This window comes from Manis pentadactyla, chromosome 11, assembly GCF_030020395.1.
Source record: "Manis pentadactyla isolate mManPen7 chromosome 11, mManPen7.hap1, whole genome shotgun sequence".
NCBI classification, from domain to species: domain Eukaryota; kingdom Metazoa; phylum Chordata; class Mammalia; order Pholidota; family Manidae; genus Manis; species Manis pentadactyla.
Window position 1 is genome coordinate 28,219,551 of NC_080029.1, and position 21,657 is coordinate 28,241,207.

The 21,657-nt window shown below is 49.9% G+C and overlaps 1 protein-coding gene across 5 annotated transcripts in view; it reads left to right on the top strand.

Moving 5' to 3' along the window:
• The window catches only part of MIDEAS (mitotic deacetylase associated SANT domain protein), a 57,903-nt gene that overhangs the window by 6,540 nt on the left and 29,706 nt on the right, over nt 1–21,657 (top strand). Inside the window, exons 1-2 of one of the 5 annotated variants that reach the window (XM_036913250.2) lie at nt 18,266–19,096; nt 19,233–19,445. The exons of 1 other annotated variant lie outside the window; for it this stretch is intronic. The gene's annotated coding sequence lies outside the window, so the exon portion shown is untranslated. Of the gene's footprint in view, nt 1–16,897; nt 17,586–18,265; nt 19,097–19,232; nt 19,446–21,657 lie in introns of those variants that run through there. 3 more of the 5 variants (XM_036913251.2, XM_036913247.2, XM_036913248.2) reach the window with 3 other exon arrangements.

A 21,657-nucleotide genomic window follows, 5' to 3' on the forward strand; every position in this document is an offset into this window, starting at 1 on the left:
AGATTGGTTGTACCCAGAGGGAAAAATGGACTCAGGGTGAATTGTCACTTAGAAGAATGGAATTTGGTGGAGCTGCATTTTCAGGTTCTGAAGTCAGCATGCAAAGTGAAAAATAATATTATCAAGGTTAACCTTGAAGTTCCCTCGGCACCACATAGGCGGCAGACATACTGGCTCTTGATAATTTAAATTCATCTTAGCTTGTTCCTCGTGTTCCAGGAGTTGCAGTTTCTACACTTGAGCACCAGATGAAGTGGTTGGCTTGAATATGGGGGCTATGCAGTGTGAAATATGTGTGTGTGTTCAAGTACCACAGCCTCACTTAGCCTGCAGATGCATATGCTCTGATATCCCTGAGCCAACAGGCAGCAGGCTCAGGGCTCTTAGCAAGCTCACCTGTGAATGGATGGCAGGTTTTTAAACTAGGAGGTAACCATATGAGATTAAGCAAGAAAGGCTGTTAAAACAGGTGAGCAGGGTGTAAGAGAGGAATCTGTGCACTGGGTTTCTAACTGCAGTATCGCTCAGGATTGCCCCTGAAGGCCTTAAGCTTGGTATGACCTGTCATTGGTGTGGGGCTGGGAGATGGCAGTGCCCATGTGTAGCAAACATTCTTTTCTGCTCTGGGGCCCTGGCCCTCTATGTCTTTAGCCCTCTGTATCCCTCTGAGTGCTTAGCTCTGTGCTAGATGCTGGAGACTCAAAGATAAAGAAGATTCAGCCTCCCTCTTCGAGGTGCCTGTGGTCTGTGAGGGAGACAGACATGCACAAAAGCCAAGAGCAGTTAGTGCCATGGATGTCATTGTGAATGTGTCCAGGGGTCTGCTGTGCTCAGAGGACTGGTCACTTCTGCCAGGCCAGAAGCAAGAGGAAGGTTAGGAAAGGTCTAGGGTGGCCCCCATGCTTGGTGAACGCTGTGAAGTTAATGAATGGGAGGCTTTCTGGAGGAGCTAATGCTTGAGTTGAGTTCTAAGAAAGGACTAGGCATCCACCAGGAAGCAAAGGGAGTCAGGGCATTCTAGGCACCAGGACCCGCCCAGGCAGGTGGAGAGGAGTGGAGGTGTGACATAGCATGGTCTGCTGGGACCTGCAAGCAGCGGGGTGTGATAGGCGCTAGTGGGGATGGTGAAAGGCGCAGGCAGGGGCCCAGTCATGGGCCAGCTATTTGTGTCAGCTAAGAGTTTTGGACCTTGCCCCAGTGAGGACTGGTGGAATGTGTGTGTGCGTGTGTGCAGGTGTGTGTGCGTGTATGTGTGTGTGTGTGAGAGAGAGAGGATCACATTTTCTTTTTGAAAGATCATTTAACTAAAGTGTGGAGGCTTTCCTGGAGATGAGGGAAGATGGGCAGCAAAGAGACCAGTGAGGAGGTCATTGCAGTCATTGGGGCAAGATGGAGGAGTCTGAGCCTGAGCAGCGAGGGGAGAAGCTGGATTAGGAAGGTATCAGGGGAGTTGGGTTGACAGGTCTCGAGGATCAACCAAATGGACAGAGCAAAAGAGAAGTCAAAATGTTTCCTCAGGTTTCTCCTTTGAGACATGGGAAGAGGAGCAGATTTTAGTGGGGAGATGGTGAGTCTAATTTTGGACATGCAGAGTTGGAGATGCCTATGGGACATCGGAGATAGATGTCTAGTGGGCAGATGGACATGTGGGTTAGGGACAGGAGATGCCCAAGAGATGGCAGTGGTGGGGTGTGTTGTCCCTCCATGAACTCCAGCCAAGCCACCCCTAAGAAACATCATTTAAGTAAAAATGATAACTTACTATGCAGCTACAGCCTCAGGTCAAGTTCTAAATACACTCGATTATCTCCCTTTAGTCCCGCTCTGTCTGTCAGACATTTTGGAGCAGACCTTTGGGAATTACCAGAACATAGAAGGCAGTAGGAGCTAGGGGAGCCAAAGGCATCTGCCACGGAGAGCATAAAGGAGGACATGAAGGGGTCACCATTTAAGGGGTGCAGGATAAGGGGAGTCAGCAATAGAGACTGAAAAGGAACCAGCCGTGAGCAAGGAAGAGAACCAGGTTTCTTAGGAGCTGAAGGAGGAGGGAGCTTTGTGTTTTATGAAAACAGGGACCATGATTTTATGCACCTGGTACAGCATATGGCATATGGAAGTTCTCCCTAAGTATGTATTAAATTAAGTTGAAATTGATCAAAATTGTTGATCATTGAGGACCTCAAGGAAGAAAACTGAAAAGAATGATTGACTTGGGAGTTAGAAGGCCATTGCCCTGGGGGCTTTGCATTTGATTGTCAATATCCCTGTGAGATAGGTGACACAGGTATCACCTGCCCCAGGGTTGAAGGGACATGTGCAAGCTCTAGAACCCAGGTTTCCTGACTCCAAGTTCACTTTTTCCCTGGGCTGGTTCGAGAAATAGGGAAGAGTCCAAGGGAGTGGAAATACCTTTAATTTCCAATATTAATGCCCCAAATCAGGTCATCTGGTCAGATCCAGAGACAGGGGAGGTTGTTATATTCAGCAATTATGGTATTTATCCATATTTGTGATTATTAGGTGGCCATGATCCTTTCTGATGTGTGGGCATTTAAATTAGACTCTTTACACAGAGGAATAGACAGAAGCTTGAGCACAGGTGTTGCTTGGGGAGCCAGAGGAACCGGTGTGGTGGTAGGAGGACACGCCAGGTAGTCCAGGTCTTGGGTCTGCAAACAGCAGAAGCTGACTCTGGCTAAGTTACAAAGAAAAGGAATGCATTGGAAGAATATCTGGTGACTCACTGACTGTCCTGGAGGGCTGGAGCATGAAGCTCAAAAATCAATCAAGACCTGTGGAAAGTTGGATGGCTGGAACCAAAGTCAAGGTGATGATGTCACTGCCCTGTCATCGCTCCTGCCAGCTGATCTGGATTCTGCCCTCTTGAATGAGCTTTGAGTTCACTCTGCTTTTTTGTGCCACACATTCCAGAGGTAGAGCCCAGACTGAGTATCTGGTTGTCCAGCCTACTCAACTTACATGGACTTACATGGGTTGTCACATGCCCATGTTCTTTCTGTTGGGGGTCCTGAAGGGGAGAGACTGGAGGTTGCAGCTTCCCCAGAGGCTGGTGGAACTCTGTCTCCCACCCAGTGTCACAGTGCCAGGTGCCTGAAACCTGAAGGCCGGTGTGCATGCCAGATGGCTAAGTGTCCATTATAGAAATTAGAGCCCATTCTAGCCCTCAAACTGGGATGATCGGGCAGTGCTGGACATGGGAATAGGAGACAGGGCATCTCCCTTAGGCCACTGTAAATGTCCACATCCCTGATCTTAATCTTTTTGGATTATCTTTCTGGACCCTTTATCCCCCACCAGAACTTCAGGATCCTCATGTGTCCTGGAAGGCCAAGCATTCATTAGAGATCGGATTTCTCCTCTGGAGACTGAATGAGTCCAGTGGAAAGGAGAGGTCCTCCCAGCGTCTGGAGCCTCCCTGCACAGCTGATCCCACTTGGAAAGCGTTGGTGCTGCCTTGTGAGAACAGAGGGTCTCTCTCTGGCTAACAGGCAGCTACAGCCTGAATGCCGTCGCTCCTCTGGGATTGGGCAAGACTTGCAGGGCCATGGGGTGTTTGGGAGGTGCTACCTTGCTCTTCAGACTGGAGGTTGCAGTTTTGGCTCTAGGCTTGGTTTGTGGAATGATCGAGGTCCCTGGTGCCCAAGCTGTCCAAGGTGACAGGACTGGACACCTCTTCGGTTCTGAAGATGTTTGACCCGGTTGAGATGCTCCCCCACTATCCTGCCTGAAAGACGGAGCTAAAAGAGCAAAGGCTTGTCTGCGTGGGCTGTCAGCATCTCCAGTCACAGCCCTGCCTCATCCACACAGCAAGAGAGTATTGGGGTAGGTGAGCAGGGCCCCCTTCCTGCCCTCAGAGCCTCTGGTTATAGCTCTGAAGCAAGGCCCCTGGACTGAAGTCTTGGTCATTCAATTCCAGTAGTCTTGGGCAAAGGAATTGATTTCCTCGAAAAAGAAAAAGGAAAATGTCATTTTTCATACTGGGCTCTTGGTTGTGGTGACAGCCAGTGTTGCAAGAGTCTTTTTCCCTGGTGCCTGGAAGCAGGAAGCTGCTGCCCCACGATGCTGGGTGCGTCATGGGCTGGGTTCTTGCAGCCCAGACTGGAGGTGATTCCTGAGGCTTGATCACCAGTGTGGGGTCAAGATGACCTCCCAGGGGGACAGGGCAGGAGTAGGAGTGTTCCTGGACAGTGATGGCTCTGGCACAGTTTACACTGTCATGCCCATTTTTGTCCAGATGAAATTAAATCTTATTAAAAGCAGCATTAAAGCAGAAAAGAACTCTTGAAGGACCTGAGTTATTTTGCTAAAACACAGCTTTGATCATGTTGCCTTTCTTAAAAACATTTGAGAGCTGCCCAAGTCCTGCAGGAGAAAGCTCACATTCCTCAGAATGGCACATAAGGCCCTTGTTGGTGCCCAGCCACCTCTTGCCTCTTCTCCCACCACTTCCATTTCCCGCGCAGGCATTTGTGTTCTCTCTGCCCCTTCACGCACTTTCACTCTTCTGTGCTTTGTGTATTATTGTTCCCTCTGCCTGGAATGCCCTCCCTGCCCTTTTCGTCCTGGCAGACGCCCACAAGACTGACCAGAAGTCACCAGCTTCCTTGCCGCTTTCCTGAGCATTTCTGTGATGGAACTTCCCCACTGCAGATGCTGGCATCAGCAGCTGCAAGTGCGCCTGGCTCCTCGCTGGTTTAGAACTGTGCCCGGAACACATTAGGTGTCTCATGATGGGACTGAAGGGCAGACTGAGGGTTGTGAGGGAGTGGTGGGCAGGCCTTGGACCTGGCCTAGGGCAGGTGGACATGTGTGGTTGCTGAGGTCACTGATGGTCTGTGTGATGGCCTCCCTTAGCACCTGCCAGTCTTGGTGGCTTTGCTGTTTCTCTGAGCCTGCCAAGGAGACTCTGGTGAGGGTGGGAAGGGGGTTTAGGGACACAAAACCTAGCTAGCACCTGGGTCCCCCTCACTCTGGGGAGAATTCTGAGGAGGTGTCTGCAATGAGGAGTTAGGTTAAAGGTAGTGAAGACTTCTCTCCCCACCACCAACCCTCGCAGTAGGATTAATACCAGCTTCGCTTAGAGGACCGCTTAGTTTTCATGCCTGGAGCTGTCTGCTCGCTTTCCACAGAGAAGGAACTAGGGAAAACAAGTCAGCAGACCATGAGAGAAAAGATTGAGGCTTTTAAAAATGAAAGCCCTACTCAGTCTGGTGACAGTCAGGACAGGCTCTGGCCCTTCCTGTTGGAGGGGGAAGAGAAACAGATCTTCCTGACAATGATTGCAGGGTACAGCAGGAGCCCCAAAGCAGGGACTTGGAATCTCAGTTTGCATAAAAGGAGAGGCTTAGACTACATGTGGTACTTTCTGTGCAGAAATTCCAGGAGCCTGTGAATGGAGCCTGACCAGTGGTATCTTTACGGTGCATCATCGCGTGACCTGGGTTACTACTGCTCAAGGGCATTCCTGGTATGGAATAGTTATCTGGGGTCTGCATGCCACTTAGAGAGTGCTGTGGAATAGCATCTTTGCCACCATGGCTATTGAGGTGGACTTTTCTTTATTAAAGATTCTTGAAGTTGAGTCACCCAGGGCTGAGCCCACACTTGTACAGGCCTACTTGCCCAATGGTGATTGCTTGGCTTATGTTGTTTGCAAAGTATGTTTTTAGAACCTGGATGCACACAGTATTTCTAAAATCTCCTTAAAGAACCCATGGAAGTGTGTCTCTGTTCTTGGCCCTGGGAAGATCAGGTCACGGGAGAGTTGAGTGGCGGAGGGGGTTTGATGTCCGAGAAGGTGTTGGCTTGTACTGGTAGGGACTGCACGTGGGACCTGTCTTTGTTTCTGCCTCCCTGTGGTCTGCTCCCCACTCCTATCCATCCCAGTCCTCTACCTTCCCATCCATACGTCTGTCCTCCTTCCTCATCCCTTCACAGCAAATCAGTTGAGCTGCCTCCAATCTGTTCAATCAGAGGATGTATACTCTGCTGGCCCACTGGAGAGTTGGGAAAAGTGTATTTTAAGGGTAGACCTTGGTTGGTAGGTTTGGGAGGCATTGTCAGGAAAACTACTTTGGAAAATAGACAATTCAAGTAACTCACACAGAACAAGATATTTTTTTAAATGTAGAACCTGAAGCTATAAGAAAAATGTTAGTTTCCTTTTACCTATTAGTATTACTCTTGGGAATTTATTCTAAGGAAATAATTCCAGAGGAAAAGAGCTATATGCAAAAGATATTTATAGTTGACATTGTTTAAAACAGATAAAAACTGTAAACAGCCTAAATGTTCTACCTGGCTATATAATTCATGATACCAAACTCAGTGCAATATTGTGCCACTTAATATAAAGATGATATTAATTCATGGGAAAGTGTTGATGAATTTTGGTGAAACAGTGGTTTCTGTCTTAGCAGGCAAAATCGCAAATACACTTGATGAGTGCATTAAAAACTGATGGCATTGGTCATAGTATAACCTGGCATAAGGTAAATAAATACCAGATTTAGGGGAAGCCGTTATAAATGGCATATTTGTGTGTTTGAACTCGCTTTAGTAAGAGATATAGTATATATACTTTTTTTAAAAAAGACCTTAACATATCAAAGAGTTTGGATCTGGGTGGGTGGGAGGGAGGCCAGGGGGAGGAGCTCCAAGCCTCCCATCTGTTAGCCCTGGGAAGAGACCAAACTGCTGTCTTATCAGCTACCTGCACTGCAGGGGCTGGAAAGTTAGATTGGCTGCTGCTTTTAGTAACCAGAGGCCTGACTTCTCAGGCTGGCTGACTATACCTGCGGGGCTACCAGCATGGACTCTGCCTGGTGCAGGCGACCTCCAAGTGGCCTGAGTCCCAGATGATTGTTTGCACCTGGGTTTCCAGGGAACCAGCAGAGTGAGCACGTGTGGCCCTGAGGCTCACCACTGAGCCGCCCACTCACCTGGAAGCTGCCTGGTCCTGCAGGCCCCAGACACAGGGGGAAGCAGCTGATTCTCTCTTCTGCAGTGCAGTCCAAACAGGCAGCAGGGAGGGTCTGCTTTGCACACTGATATCCTGCAGCCCTGCCTAATCCAGGTGGAGCCCTAGTGAGTTAGTGTCTTGGGTGTTTGCGTTAGTGCATATATTTATTGTAGTATTTAAACTAAGAATTGCCCTTTAGTCCCAGCCTCATAAAGCCTCCCACATTCATCCAGTCTGCCTCTGGCTTAGCAGGCAGGGCCCTCTGTCCCCTATCATGCTGTGAGCTCTGCTGGGACTTGCAACTGCAGGTGTGGCCTTGTGGCTGAGCAGTTGACCCTCTTCTGACCACCTTCTCATATTTCCTGCATCTCAGAACCTCAGGACCTAGCGAACAGCTTTCTTATCCACCTCACCCGTAGGGTTTGCCTCCCCATGTGTGTAGCCATTTCTTCTTAATAGTGAACTTTCTTGACATGGAGTGTCTGTTTGGAGGGCCCATGATCATCCTTCCCTTGTAACCAGTGTAGTGCAAGGCAGGGAATGGAGACTGGTGTTGTTTGCAGTCCCAAGGCAGGCGGGAGCTGGAGAGCCCTGGGCGGACCTTGAACGGGCACGTTGGAACCTGCTAAAACAGAAGCCATTGCAGTAGCACATGTGTGGAGAGATGTCCAGGCCCTGCTGGGGCCCTGGTCACCTCAAGCACATGTCTGTTAAAGCCGAATTCTGGAACTGTTAATTTTGTTCCAAGATCAGACTGAAATAGGACCTTGTGGCTGGAAGTTTACCAGGGTCAGAGAGAAATTGGAAAGTGTTTAGGCTCAGAACTTGCCTGGATTCTCATGAGCCGGACTCAGGCCAGTTTCACATCTTCCACGATGTGTATGTATTTGGAGGTGGGGATGAAGAATAATCATGTGCTTCTCTTGGATATCGTGTTCATTCCAAGATGCCGTGGTCCCATCCCTACACTCCTACAGTGACTTCGAGCCTACTCAGATAGGATCACTGCTGGTGGTATATATATGAACTGCTGTAGAATCTAAGTAACAAGCTGTTTTCCTGGGCCCAGGACCCAGCAATAACTGCTTGTCTCAGTTCCCTAATTTAGAGACCACGTGTGTGCCCCTGGGTTGTCAGAAGCTTGATTTCTTCAAGCTTGAAACATATTTCCATAGAAACAAAGCTATATATGGTGGCTGGGTTCCTAGGCTAGCCCACAAAGAGCCCTGGTATCACCTCTGAAGTTGCTGAAATACAGTATTAGTAAAATTGAGAGCACAAATGCAGCAGTAAGAGTTAGCACCCAGGACGTTGGAGGTTGAATGGTATAGGTTTATTTGTATAACTTTGTTTCTTTAGTGAGGGGTATCTTTCAGAGCCTCCCGCTCCTTAAGAGAAGCTCTGGGGCCATCCCCCTTCCCACAGTCATAACCCTTCCTCTCCCAGTTTACCTTCCTTTTCCTTCCTCATCAAGCCAGGGACTTGGGCCTACTGCCTCCTGGGACCTGGGCTGGGTATTTTTATGATGAGGAAATCCTATTCAATGGCCCTTACATCATTAATATTATCATTATCATCATCATTATTGTTGTTTAAGCCACCTTGATCAACTTAACAGAGTAAACATTACACCTTTGCAATTTACATTGTTCAGAATTCTTTTGCGATTGTTGCTAATGTTCCTGTGGAAATGTTAATGTAGTTTGTAAATCCACCTCCACTTCCTTTGTGTTGATATTGTCAGTTCATGTGATTTCATCCAGTGGTTTCATCAGATTGTTTCCATGTGTCAATCCCTTTCATATCTCATTCTATTACCATACCATACCATGTCATTTCGTTTTGGGGGGTTTCTGTACTGGTGCTATGAGCATTTTTTTTTTCTTTTTTGACAAATATTCCTTTGTGGTGGTATTTGAGATTATTTTCAAGGGATGTGCTCCCCTGCCCATAATTATCAGTGGTCAAGGTCTTCTAATATGCCAAATCTCATTCTAGAAAGATTTGAACAGTTTATAGTGACATAGCAATGTATGTGCAGCTATTTCCTGATGGCCCTGCTAACAGCAGTTTTCTTGTGTATTTATTTTCACATTGACTCTAGGTCATAATGGGTCCTTAATGGTGTTCTAATTTGCATATCTTAAATTGCTGCTGTGACTGTACATTTTCCTCCTGATGATTTACTGTTTGTGTTTCCTCATGTGTCAAACCAGATTCATCTTCTGTGACTGGAGCCTCCCCCCCATCTCTTTGAACCACTGTCCTGTTGGGAAACACAAAGTCCTGCCTTCTTCATTTGCTCCCACTTGGGGTGGGGCTGCACCCCTTGACCTGGGCTAACTCATTTCCACACCTGCCTGCTTCACCACCTCAACCACTGGCCCTCAGCCCTCTGACCTGCTGGCACTGATGCTCGGGGTGGGGGAGGGAGGGAGTGTGAGGGATGGACACTGGGGGCCCTGTGATGGAGGCAAAGAGGAGGTAGATGTGAGGCTGGGGCTTGTCTGAGTGGTTCCAAAATAGGTTCATAAAGTGACCTCCTTGGACGGGGGCTGCCTGGGGAGATTCTGGGAGGAGGCACAGGCTTTTAGGGCTGGAGGGGGAGCTGGAGTTCATCTGGTCCAAGGGTTACCCACTCAAAGGAGCGTAGTGAATGTTGGGGCTGGATCACAGTTACACGCTGGTTGGGTATAAGAAAACAGTACAAGTGAGATGATAAAACGACCCACAGTGACTCATGGCCTAGTAAGTGTTAGAATCTGGGAAATTGGAATGTGCGAGCCCCTTCATAGTGTTACTCCTATTGCTATGCTAGTCCCCGCATAATGCTATACTCATGTAGCTACTCAACTCCATTGCCAAGAAAGTGGGCTCAGTGTGGCCAGTGTCCCAATTTTTTTCATGACAAACTAGAAATCCTGATTTTTAGTTTAAATTTCCTAATTTAAAAAATGTGGTGACAATAAGTTTAATTTTGTTAAAATAATATACATCATATGGGTCAAATAAAATATATCTGGAAGTAAGAATGGCTTGTGAGCCTCCAGTTGGTGACTCTTCATTATTCAACTTCCTGACTAGGAAAACACAAACCCCGAGAGGCATCCACACATAGCAGAGGACTCAGAGAGTAAAGCAGTAGACTTCTATCTGTATGCCCTTGCAAGAGCTGTTTAACCCTTTTCAACCTCAGTTTCCTTCTCTAGAAACTTTTCAGGCTTCTTTTCGGGGTTCTGGGTGGCTCCAGTGGGCTGGAATCATGTCAAGCATTCAGCAGATGCTCAGTAAACATGTTGATAGGTCCTGCATGGGATGATGCAGAAAATTAGAGGAAAAACCAGACCTATAACTTTGCTCTCCTGACTCCCAGTCCAAAGCTTGTTCCACATCACTGGTCTGCCTTCGTGAAAATTTCTTCCTTCCTCCCTCCCTCCCTCCCTCCCTCCTTCCTTCCTTCCCTCCTTCCTTCCTTCCTTCCCTCCTTCCTTCCCTCCTTCCTTCCTTCCCTTCTCCCTCCCTTCCATTAAGGTTTCACATGAAAAACATTGTGGTTATTACATTCACCCATATTATCAAGTCTCCCCCATACCTCATTGCAGTCACTGTCCATCAGTGTTGTAAGATGCCACAGAGTCACTACTTGTCTTCTCTGTGCTACGCTGTCCTCCCTGTGACACCCACACACATGTGTACCAATCATGATAACCCTCAATCCTCTTCTCCCTCTCTCTCCCACCCCTTCCCTTTGGTAACCACTAGTCCTTTCTTGGAGTCTGTGAGTCTGCTGCTGTTTTGTTCCTTCGGTTTTGCTTCCTTGTTATACTCCACAAATGAGGGAAATCATTTGGTACTTGTCTTTCTCCATCTGGCTTATTTCACTGAGCGAAATAAGCCAGATGGAGAAAGACAAGTACCAAATTGGTGACTCCTATAGGAGCCCAACCAAAGTTATAGGAGCCCAACAGTTCCATCCATGTTCTTGCAAATGGTAAGATTTGTTTTCTTCTTATGGCTGAATAGTATTCCATTGTGTATATGTACCACATCTTCTTTATCCATTCATCTACTGATGGACACTTAGGTTGCTTCCATATCTTGGCTATTATAAATAGTGCTGCGATAAACATGGTATATATGTCTTTTTGAATCTGAGATCTTGTTTTCTTTGGGTAAATTTCTAGGAGTGGAATTCCTGGATCGAATGGTATTTCTATTTTTAATTTTTGAGGAACCTCCATATTGCTTTCCATAATGGTTGAACTAATTTACATTCCCACCAGCAGTGTAGGAGGGTTCCCCTTTCTCTGCATCCTCACCAGATTTGTTGTTCCTTGTCTTTTCTACATTGGCCATCCTAACTGGTGTGAGGTGATCATGAGAATTTCTGAAGGTGTCTGGAACAGAGGTCCTTCTGATCCCTTGAAGATTGCAGGCTATTTTATGAGAGCTTGATTGCCCAACAGCTAGTGAACTCAGGTAGTGGGGTCTCTCATCTCTGTAAACTTTTCCTGCAGGCCCCAGAACCCAAGAGATTGAGCTGTGGTAGCAGTGAGTAGTAGTAGAGATAGTATTAGTAAGTATAATGATAATACCAGACACCACTTAACCTAAGAGGCCAGTGAGTATAAGATGCACCATTATTTTATGTATAACTAAGAAAGAAAGAGAATGCTGCTAATTAAACTATGACATGGTATCAACTGTAGATGCATCTTGATTTCAGAGATGTTAAAATGGGGGGAAATGTGCATCTTATAATGGAAGAAATAGTAACAAAGATAGTAAAAATAATGATCACCACATTTTATTGGTTACTTCAAATGTACATATATTTTATTTGTGCACTTAACAGCAAGCATTTACCAAGCACCTGCCATGTGCAGGCACTATGTAGTGTCCAAGGATACAAGGTGACTTAGATTTGGCTGTGTCCTTCAAGAGCTATGATCCTAGTAAGAAGATGGCTTGGTAAGCAGCCATAGGACAATGTGTAGGGGATGGAGTAAAGATAAACAAGAGGATGTCATGGGAGTTTAGGGGAGGGAGTGACTGTTCTGATCCTCAGGAGCAGATATTGGACAATTTAGGGCTCCTGGGATTGATTTAGGAAGGGCTCTCTGGAGGAAGGGAGTGAGGGGAGAAGGCTAGGGCAGGGGAAGGAGCTGAGGAAGGAAGGACGGGTTGCGTTTGGAGCTAGCTTCAGCTGGATTGCACGGGAGCCCCCATGTGTGAATTGCACCACTACTGAATTGGCCCCACCTTGAGGCAAGAGTGTTGACATTTTGGACCCACACCCCTTCATCACCCTGCAGTCAATCATTGGCTGCAGTGCGCTCTCCCAGCAATGGCTGCTTTTGAAAAGGGGGCAGCAAATGAGTCCTTAACAGCCAACTCAGTAGCTGGGGGGTGGTGTGCCAGCCTGATAAAGGGGATCTGGGAGGGCTCCAGCAGTGGCCTTCCTCTGCTTGGAAGAGTCAATTCAAGGTAGGCTTCCTGGAAGAGCTTCCATTAAGCTTAAGTATGGTGGGAGACCCGGGTATGGGTTTTACCTGTGAATGAAGACTGGGGGAGGAGGAGCATGTGTGAGAAAGCAGGCATCTTGGAGAACTTCAGGTTGTTTGGCTGTGTGGGCCTGGGGCTGGGAAGTGGATCAGAGCCCGATCGTGCCACAAGTGTAAGTGCCTAACAGTCTCAACTTTTGCAGCAAGATGATGGAACTATTGAGAAGGGATGTGATCACTTTGATGGCAGTGTGGGTGTTAAGTGTGCAAGAGAGAAGCAAGAAGATCAGTTAAGAGATAAGAAAAAAATGATAGCCAAGACTTATAAAAGACTTAATGTGCACAGGTACTGTTTTAAGCTCTTATCATCCCATTTTGCAGATGCAAAAACTAAGTGGTTAAATAACTGGCTCAAGGTCATCAAGCTAGTGTGAGCCAAGATTTGGACTCAGGTCTCAGCCTATACTCAACCTGTAACTCCCATGAAGATTAATTTTGGACTTTAGTTGATGGAGCATCAGTACTTGTTTCCATTTAAAAATACACCTCAAAGCATGCCACCCTGCACACACTAGATCTTGGGGGTCTCATTCTTCTTGGCCCATTGCTACAAGGTAGGGAAGTCAAGCCCCAGAGCACAGCCAGAGAAGGAGTCTGTCTGGGGCTGGTTCTGCTGGGCCAGGGAAACTGGCAGCTCTGGCTCTGTGAAGAAAGGGTGTTTCTATCCCCATGGCCCTGCTGGTCGGCCGTCCCTGGCAGCCCCACCTGTTTTGTTGTTCTCCCTACACTCAGCCAGACGTCTCTCCCAGAGTGACAGCAGCAACTGGGGACATGTGCAGAAGCTCCCTCTCAGGCCTGACGAAAGCACTGAGAACCTGGCCCAGGCCTGCAAAAGAGGGAGGTGGAGGCGGGGGTAGGTGGGGAGGGCCAAGGGACATGGACAGGCATGGCCCTGCCCCACATCAGGTGAAGTAAATGTGAACTAAGGAGGAGGGTCCGCTGGGCTTTCAAGGGTAAAAGAGAAGAGACAGTGCGGGGACTTCTCAGCACACAGTGTCTTAACACAGTACAGTGGCTTTGAGCTCCCTAGTTCCTCAGAAAGGCCAGGGCAAAAAGCAGTTAGGGGAAGCATAGCCATCAAAGGAATGTCCCTATACAGGCTAGATGGGCAGCACTGTGGAGGAAGCTTGGTGGAAAGGACACAAAGAGCAGGGGCTGGAAGAGAAGCCTCGGAAGGGTATCCAGATGGGACCTTGAGTCAGTTTTGGAAAGAGCCCAGCAGAATGTCACCTGGGCTGATGGAGGTGGACCCTGGGGTCTTTTCATGGGGTGGAAATCTTGTCTGGACTAGGTTCTTGAAAGAAGCAACTAGTTTGGGAGAAGGGGATATAGGGTAAAACAGTAAAAATAATAAGAGTTGTAACCCCTTATGGGTATATAATATGATACAGTTATAAGGCCATTTTCTGTTTATGATTCTCCCAAGACCCTAGAAGGTGGGCATTCTTTCATTGTCCATGTAACAAATACAGTACATCTGTTATGGGCCAAAAATTGGGGCTCAGAGAAGGTAAGTGTCAGTTTTCCTAAGATCACACAGAGGGTTAAGTTTAGTTAGGCAGGACCCAAACTGAGTAATGAGGTAGTACTTTTATTCTGCAAAGGAAAATGACCATAGGGACACACGGAACATAAGGGATGTGAGGCACCCAGTGTTGTAGACTTGTGATTTCTTCAACTGTATCTGCACCACCCAATCCCCACACTCTGGGAAAGGTTGGTTATTCACTTAAACACACTATATGTGCTGGCCCCTCAGAAAGATCCTGACAGAGAAGGGACAATGGAAAAAGGACAGGAATGCATGCAAGGGGCTTGGGGAGAAGTAAACCTCCCTTTTAAATAGTAAGTGATGGCAGCAGAAAGTTAAAGAAGATGGGTGAGGGGGTGGATGGTGGGAACCTGGCTTCCTCAGAAGCTTTTTTTCCCCCCCTCTTAATAACACCTTTTTTGGGATATAATTCACATATCACAGACTCCACCCTTGGAAGCTTTTTAATGGTCTTTGCTTTTCCCAGAAGTGGACACTGCGGATGGCCACTCAGGGCAATGACGGATGACTCTGAGTGGAGTCCAGAGAGCTGATGTCCCAGGAAGCCTCTCTAATGCTATATTCTACTCTCACTGGGACCCAGAGTTTGGAAGCTTGTCTAGGGTGCTTTGCTTCCTAGAGGGTTTCTCAGCAGATGCACAGGGAGCTGGAGCTCTGCACTCCTCACTTTCCTGCAGTTTGTAAAGGCCGATGGTGGAGAAAAGCCCACTCTATGGGTAAGGTCCATGGAATACCCTTTTTTTTCTTCCCCAAGGGTAACCCAGGGGCCTATAGGAAGGGCTGGAGCTTCTAAAACCAAACCTTTCAATTCACATGCCAGTGATTCTGCACTGTCATATCTGCAGCAAAACCGACCTCCAGGGCTTTCTCGGAAGAGCTGCAGCTTTCTTACACATGCTCATCTGCCTGCTGTGGGAGGGTGACTTCTCCTGCCAGGTGGGGGCTGCCTGGGAGAGTCTTGAGCCCTGCCCTCAGCACTCACACGTCCCTTTTCCTCCCCCTCTTCCTTTCTCTGGTGGCCTGAATTTGGAAGTTTAGTTGGAGGGAAGTTGTGCTGCTCCAAGATGAGCAGGGCTTCTCCAGGTCACTTCTGTTTCTCATGCATCCTGCTACCTACCTCTACTCCCTGTGCTGCTTACTAGGCCAGGCCCAGCAGCCCAGCATGGGACAGGGAGGAAGTCCTGGCTGGAGAAGGCTGAGGAGCGCCCTTTGGAGTGGCTCCCACTTGTTCCTGGAGGCTGGGCCCTGGCTCCATGGTGGCAGGCTTTTCTAGGAATGTGCTCCCAAGCTGGGTTTTCTGGTTGATTGGTAACATTCCTACACTGGTCTGCGTGGACTCTCAGGGCCTAACTCTGGGCTGGCTCGAGGTCAGCTCTCGGGGCTAGGCCCTAGGGGAAGGTCAGGATGGCTGCAGGACTGCATTGGAACCTGGCCTGGAAACCAAGTGGCTTTGCTTTTACTTCCCCCACTAGGATGAGGCATGTGTCAGTGGGAAGGAAGAAACCAGACAAATGGAAAAAATTCTCTCACATACAGGATTGTTAAGTAGGTTGTGTATAGGGATGTGCTTTGAGAATTGTCAGGAACAATACTCTCATAGCAGATGCTAACTCTGAGAGCCTAGTTTTTTCTTTGTAGGAGGTGGTTTCCCTGGCTCCCCCACGTACTTTTTTACAATCACAGAATTAGGGATTTTAAAAGAAGATATTTCAAGAGGTCAGCTGGTCCAGTCTCTTGGCATCATTATCTTTATGTTGCAGATAAGACTGTTTTAGGTTGTCATTACGTTGACGTATCTGTCATACCATGGTGCACATAAGCCCTTGTCCTCCTGGGTGAGGTGTGAGCTTCAGATGCACAGAGGTGCAATCCTTTCCAGCCAGCAAAGGGGTGGAAGAGGACAAGAAGGTCATGCTCCTGAGGAGAAGGGTAGATTTCGTGAGATTTCTAGGCAGAAAGTTGGAGCGTTGTCTTTGCATCTGCTTGTCAGGAGTGGAGGCCCTTGCCCTGCTGGCTCAGTGGGGCTCTGAGAATCCCATTCTTCTGCCCCTCCCCTCCTCCCTAAGAAAGCAAAGGATGCACTTGCTTCTCATGACTGGCCACATGGGAAAAGTGACTGCCAGGACACAGCGTATTTATTCTTTAGTGATTTTTCCTTCAACGGAAAATCTCTTTCTGACCCATCTCTTTGGGAAAAACAAAAAGCAAAAACAAATGGTAGGAACCAGCAAAAATGGGCTCTCTCTCCTGGATTTTCTCCTGGCCCTGGAGCCTTACTGACTATGGGGCCAGCAAGAACCTCCTGAGCAGCAGAAATGTTTCCCATCTTCCCACCAGCCAGGCAAGGAGGCATGGGGGTTGAGGGTAGTAGGGAAGGTAGGGGAAATGTGGGCCTGCATTGAAAAGCTACCCCAAGCTCTGGTCTCAGGGCAATAATTAAGTCCAGGAGCCTTTCATCACCTAAGTAATTGAGATGTGGGTCTTTCATAAGGGCTGGGGCCAATTTTCTAATAACCTTTACACCACTAGGATGCTACTGAGCCAAAGGGAAACTTGGGGAGACTGTTAGTGCCTTGGAAAGGACTGTGCATGATTTACCGTATCCAAACCAGAGAGGTTTCTTTGTGGAAGAAAGCGACGTGTGTGTGTCCTCCCCAACATCACACACACACTTTCCTGGCAGGCTCAAAGGGTTTCCAAACATTTCGTCACCGTCTCCTTCTGACCTTGGTGTGAAAGGAACAAGCCGCGTGGCCTGTTGGTTCCAGCAGAGCTATAGCGGGCGAAGGCTTGGGCTGGGGGAGGGTGGCGACCGACTCTGGAGTGGAGGTGAGGTCTGCTGGAAATCCCCAGCCTCGGCAGCCGCCCGAGGTTTAAAGACGCCTTCCCAGGCCTTATTTGGTCACAGGAAGTGGGCGGCGCCAGGCCTGCTGGCTGAGAGGCCGACCCGAGACAGTTGCGCTGATGAAGTGGTAGAGCTGGTTCCTGCTCGCCGCGCGCACCGGCCCGCCGCTGGGCGCTCCGCGCTCCCAGCCCCGAGTTGTGCAATCCTTTGTAGCACGCCAGAGAGTCCTCCTCCTTCGCTGTTGCCTCTCGCCCTCTCTCTCTTTTTTTTCAAGCTGTGAGCTCAACCGATGAGTCAGAGCAGTGCAATCCTGACACTGCATCGCAGGACTGGGGGTGACACGCAGGGAGGGAGAGCGATCCGGAGGCGAACACCACAGGCGCGGGGTGCGCCGAGGCTCCTGCGCCGCGAGCGAGGGGTGACAGCCCGCACGTCCCGCCGGGGCCCTTCCAGCAAAGTTCCCAGCCTTGGAAGGCGCGAGCTGGCAGAAGCCCTGCGAGCGTCGCGGGGAAGCGGCGGCGCCTGTTTGTTTTTAAAATCCGGTTGTGCGTGCAGGCGGCTGGAGTCTGGAAGGCCACCGAAGGCGGCGGCGGCCCGCGGCGGAAGGGAGACAGCCGATGCTGTAGCTCGGGTAGGAGCGGGGTAAGTGGGGCTGCCCGGCTGGCGGCTGAGGCCTGCACGCGGCGAGGCGCAGCCCGCCCTGGCGGCGGTGGCCAAGGGTTCCCGGGCTGCGCGCAAGTGGTGGCAGCGCGGTGCGCGGGCTGCAGCTCTGCAGGCGCCGCCCCGAGTGGGGCCGCGGGGAACGCCGCGCGTCAACTTCTGCGGCCTGGGCTACTGGGGAAATGTGTGCGTGTGTACGTGAGATTGCTACCCTGCAGCTCTCCCTGCGCGGCCTGCACCCCCCTGGCCCACAGCTGCGTGTGCAGCGCCCGCCCGCCTGCCCGCCGTGTTTGTGCAGCTACGCAGCTCGCGCGCGGCCCCCGCCCACCCGGGCGCGGCCCAGGCAGGAAAAGCCTCCCAACCCGCCCGGCCCGAGGCGGCGGCGGTGGCGCCCCAGCAATACGGCTGCGCCTCCTCCGCATGAGCGAAACGTGGTGTCCGCAGGGACCGCTTGCATGACCGAGCCCAGGCCCGGAAGGCGCGGGGGCAGGGGGGGCTCACGAGCTGCGGGAACTTGGCGCGTGAGCGCCTTCCCCTTCTTCCAGTGTGCACTGGACAGTGAACATGGAAACTGTGCCTGCGCCGGGAGTTCGGAGGACAGAGATGCAGGAACTGGGGCAAGTGTAGTGGAGGCCTAAGCTGGGGCGGTTAGGGCGGGCAGCCGGTCCCACCCCTTGCACCCCGGCGCAGCTGGCGCACCCCAGACCTGTCATCCTGCTCGGCCGCCCCCGCACGCCCGCGCCGCTGCGGCCTGCAGAGCTCTCCTGGCGCCTCATCGCGTGCTGGGTTTGGTGGTGCCTGCCCGGAACTCGGGAGCCTGGGTTTCGCCTGGACTCTGTACATGGCCAGCATGGTGGGGGTAGTCATACCCCGCTCTCAACTAACACGTAAAGAAGCGTGCGCACCAGATTACCTCTCTGAGGGTCCCCACCCAAGCCTCTGGATAAAGCTTGGTGCTGTCTTGGGGTTTTCGAGCTTTGGCCGTAAGAAAGGCAGTCCTGGAGAGGTACCTGCCACTCAAAGTGGAGGCCACTGGGTATTCCATTCCAGCCTCCAGAGCGAGCTGCTGGGAGGATGAAAGGGGAAGTTACTCACCTCACTTAAAACTTTGTTGGTCAGAGCTTTGGTGGCTACTTCCTGCTTCTTCCATCCCACATCGGACCTATGTGCCTTGCATAGGGGCCTGTGGAACCTTGCATAGGGAACAGTAGGATGGGGGAGAGCTGGCTGGCCTTCTCTGGCTGTGGAGGGTGCCGTGGCACGTGTGTGCGGGGATCCCTGTTGGCAGTTGTGGCCGGGAGGGGAGGTCTGGCTTGCTGCTGTAGGGGAATCTTGGCTTGGTAGCGGCCTGGAGGTCTTGCCTCTCTCCTTGTGCCTGCAGCTTCAGGGCTGAGACTGGAGGTCTAGGGAAGGTGGAGGAACTGCAGCTCTTAGAAGAAGCCTCTCCTGAGGGGAGGAAACCATTTGTCTTGCTCCAGAACCTGCCAGGAATGGTATGGCACCTGCCTTTTTAAGATCAGGGAAAGATACCCTTTCCAGGCTGTTAGATGGCTTCAGGAGGAAGGGGGAAAGGAGAAACTTTCCTAGTTGAGAAGTTATGGGTCCTCTTTTTCCTTCTGCTCTGGACAGTGAATAATAGGGGTATAAACATTCAATTACTGCGATAAGCTATCTCATTGCGTGGCCCTGGCCCAGTCTCCATTCTAATTGGATTGGCCTCTGGCTGGTTACTGTGGTCTGAGAGCTCCCAGGGGACAAGAGGATGAAGAACCTGGAAGGCATCCCCCAGAACACACAGCCTGCACAGCCTGCCCACGGCAGTGTGGCTTCTCCAAGTGCCAGGTAGGACCCCCACTTCCTGTGGCTCCGTCAGCATCTCCCTCCACCCAGAAAAGAGTACCCTGGAGTCCCATGGAAATGAGAGTTCAACTTTTAAATGTGGGATTCAAAAATAGGCTGAGTGTTTAGCCCTGTGGACTGCTGCTTTTAATAAATGGAGGGGGGAAAAAAGACAATATGCAGTTACAGATTCAGCTGGGGACCTCCCGTGGCTGCAGAAGCCAGGGAAGGGCTGCCCAGTGGAGCCAGGGCCTCGTGGGCCCCTGAATGGGAGAAGAGAGGAATGGGAGCAGGATGGGGGGAGGCACGTACAGGGCATAGTGTCCTAGAAGGGGAATGGGCCCAGTCCAGTAATCTTTGGCCTTGAAAGCCCCTCTCCTGCAGTTGGGTCTCCCGGAAGGAAACCTTGCTCACAGTGGAGTGTGGATGGCCACAAGTAGCTTAGAGATTCCTGCCTACCCTAGTTCTGTTTCAAACACCACTTCTTTTGAGATGTCTTAGCCTTTTTCTGAATACTCATTTCTACCTTATGTAGTCATTTGTGCACATTATTAAAGTGCCATGGTCAAAAAGCTCAGAGCTAGAGTCTCTTCACCTCCTTCACAGAGTTGGAGTGGGGATTCTGCAAGTTAGTATATAGTAAACAGTAAAACGCTGAAAGCACATTTCAATATTATTGAAGCCTCTGCTCTAGTGTATGTACTGTGTTGTTCCCGCCATAGGCTTCTCGTAGGTATTTAATATGTTAGCTAAACAAATAAATGAATGAAAGACCTCCATTTAAAAAATGTGGACTTGCATGTGGTGGGCCTAGTGAGTCCCCTGGCTGGGGCTCATGCTGCACCATTAGTTTCAAAAGGGTTAGTCTACCAGTGATTCTGATGCCGGTGAGCCCGTTTCCTGGCACTGCCCTACAGATGGCCTCCTGGAGAGCGTGTGCAGGTCATTCTGACCCCAGTGGGACCTTGGGGTGAAAGAGTGTGAAGCTTCCTGCCTGGGAATCTGCTAACCTGGCCAGGCCCGATTGGTACCTTTGCTGTTGTGTGTGCATGCATCAGTACAGAAGCAGCCTGGGAGCTGCATTCTTCCGCAACTCACTGCAGGCTGCATTTGTGGTCGCATTGTGTTGGAGAGGTTGCTCCTACACAGTAGAGCTCTGACTGTGTGGGGTTGAGCTAGATGAACTCTGTGCGCTGGACTAGAGCTAGATCAGGTGTGCTGAAATCCCTAGTTCTTACTTAAAGGATGTGTATTTGCATTTGAAGCAATATTCAGGATTCCCTGAGACTGTACCGTCATTTCAGAAGCATTACAGCATAACTTCAGTGCTGGAAACTATTAGAGTCCCAATTACCCTCCCTCCACCCCCAATACACACGTACAGGGGCTCTCACAGTCACACACTTTGGAGCAATAACAGTAGAGCATCAATTCAGATTCCAGAGCCACCAAGCAAAACTTGTCCACACCCACTTCCGCCCCCACACTCAGAATGCCATTCCTGAGTGGTATGTGGACAGTAATTCTGGCAGTGACTCTGAAGGAAACCTGCTGGTGCACAGGAACAAGGCCTGGCTGCGTACTCCAGCTTCTCCACTTGCTGTGAGACTTAGGGTATTGCTTAACTTCCTGAGCCTATTTCCTCACCTGTAAAATGGGGATAATAATGATACTTCATAGCGTTGCTCTGAAGGTTCAACAAATCATGCTTGTGAAGTGACTTGCATAGTAGGTACTCAACAGATAATGGCTATCATTTCAGTGATTCACACCAAGTTGAGCTCTTTGCCTTTTACTCTTCCCAGGGAAGAGGAAACATAGGGTACCCTGCTTGTGGAAGGAAGGCAGTTTGAGGCAATAGGGCTAGTGTAAATGAAACTCATTTTCTAACTCCCTAGACCCTGGGGCACAACTGTGCAATCCACTCTCACCTAGACCGCCTAGACCCTGGTGTCTGTGTACCTTTGCAAGCAATTCTGTCTCTGCAGCTGCGGGTTAAAGGCTTAGCTTCCCGGAGATCAGGTTGTGCTCTGGGGAACCTACCGCCCAGGCCGCAGGCTGAACTGCTCACGTGGGTGGAAGGAGGGCTGCTTTCTCAGCCAAGGAAAAAGTCCCCTTGTCTTTGTTTCACCTGAAGCCTCCCAGCATGACCTCAGTGGAGGTTTGGGTGGAGCTGGGGTGGGAGTTGTCCCACCAAAGAGCACTTTGGCTTTTT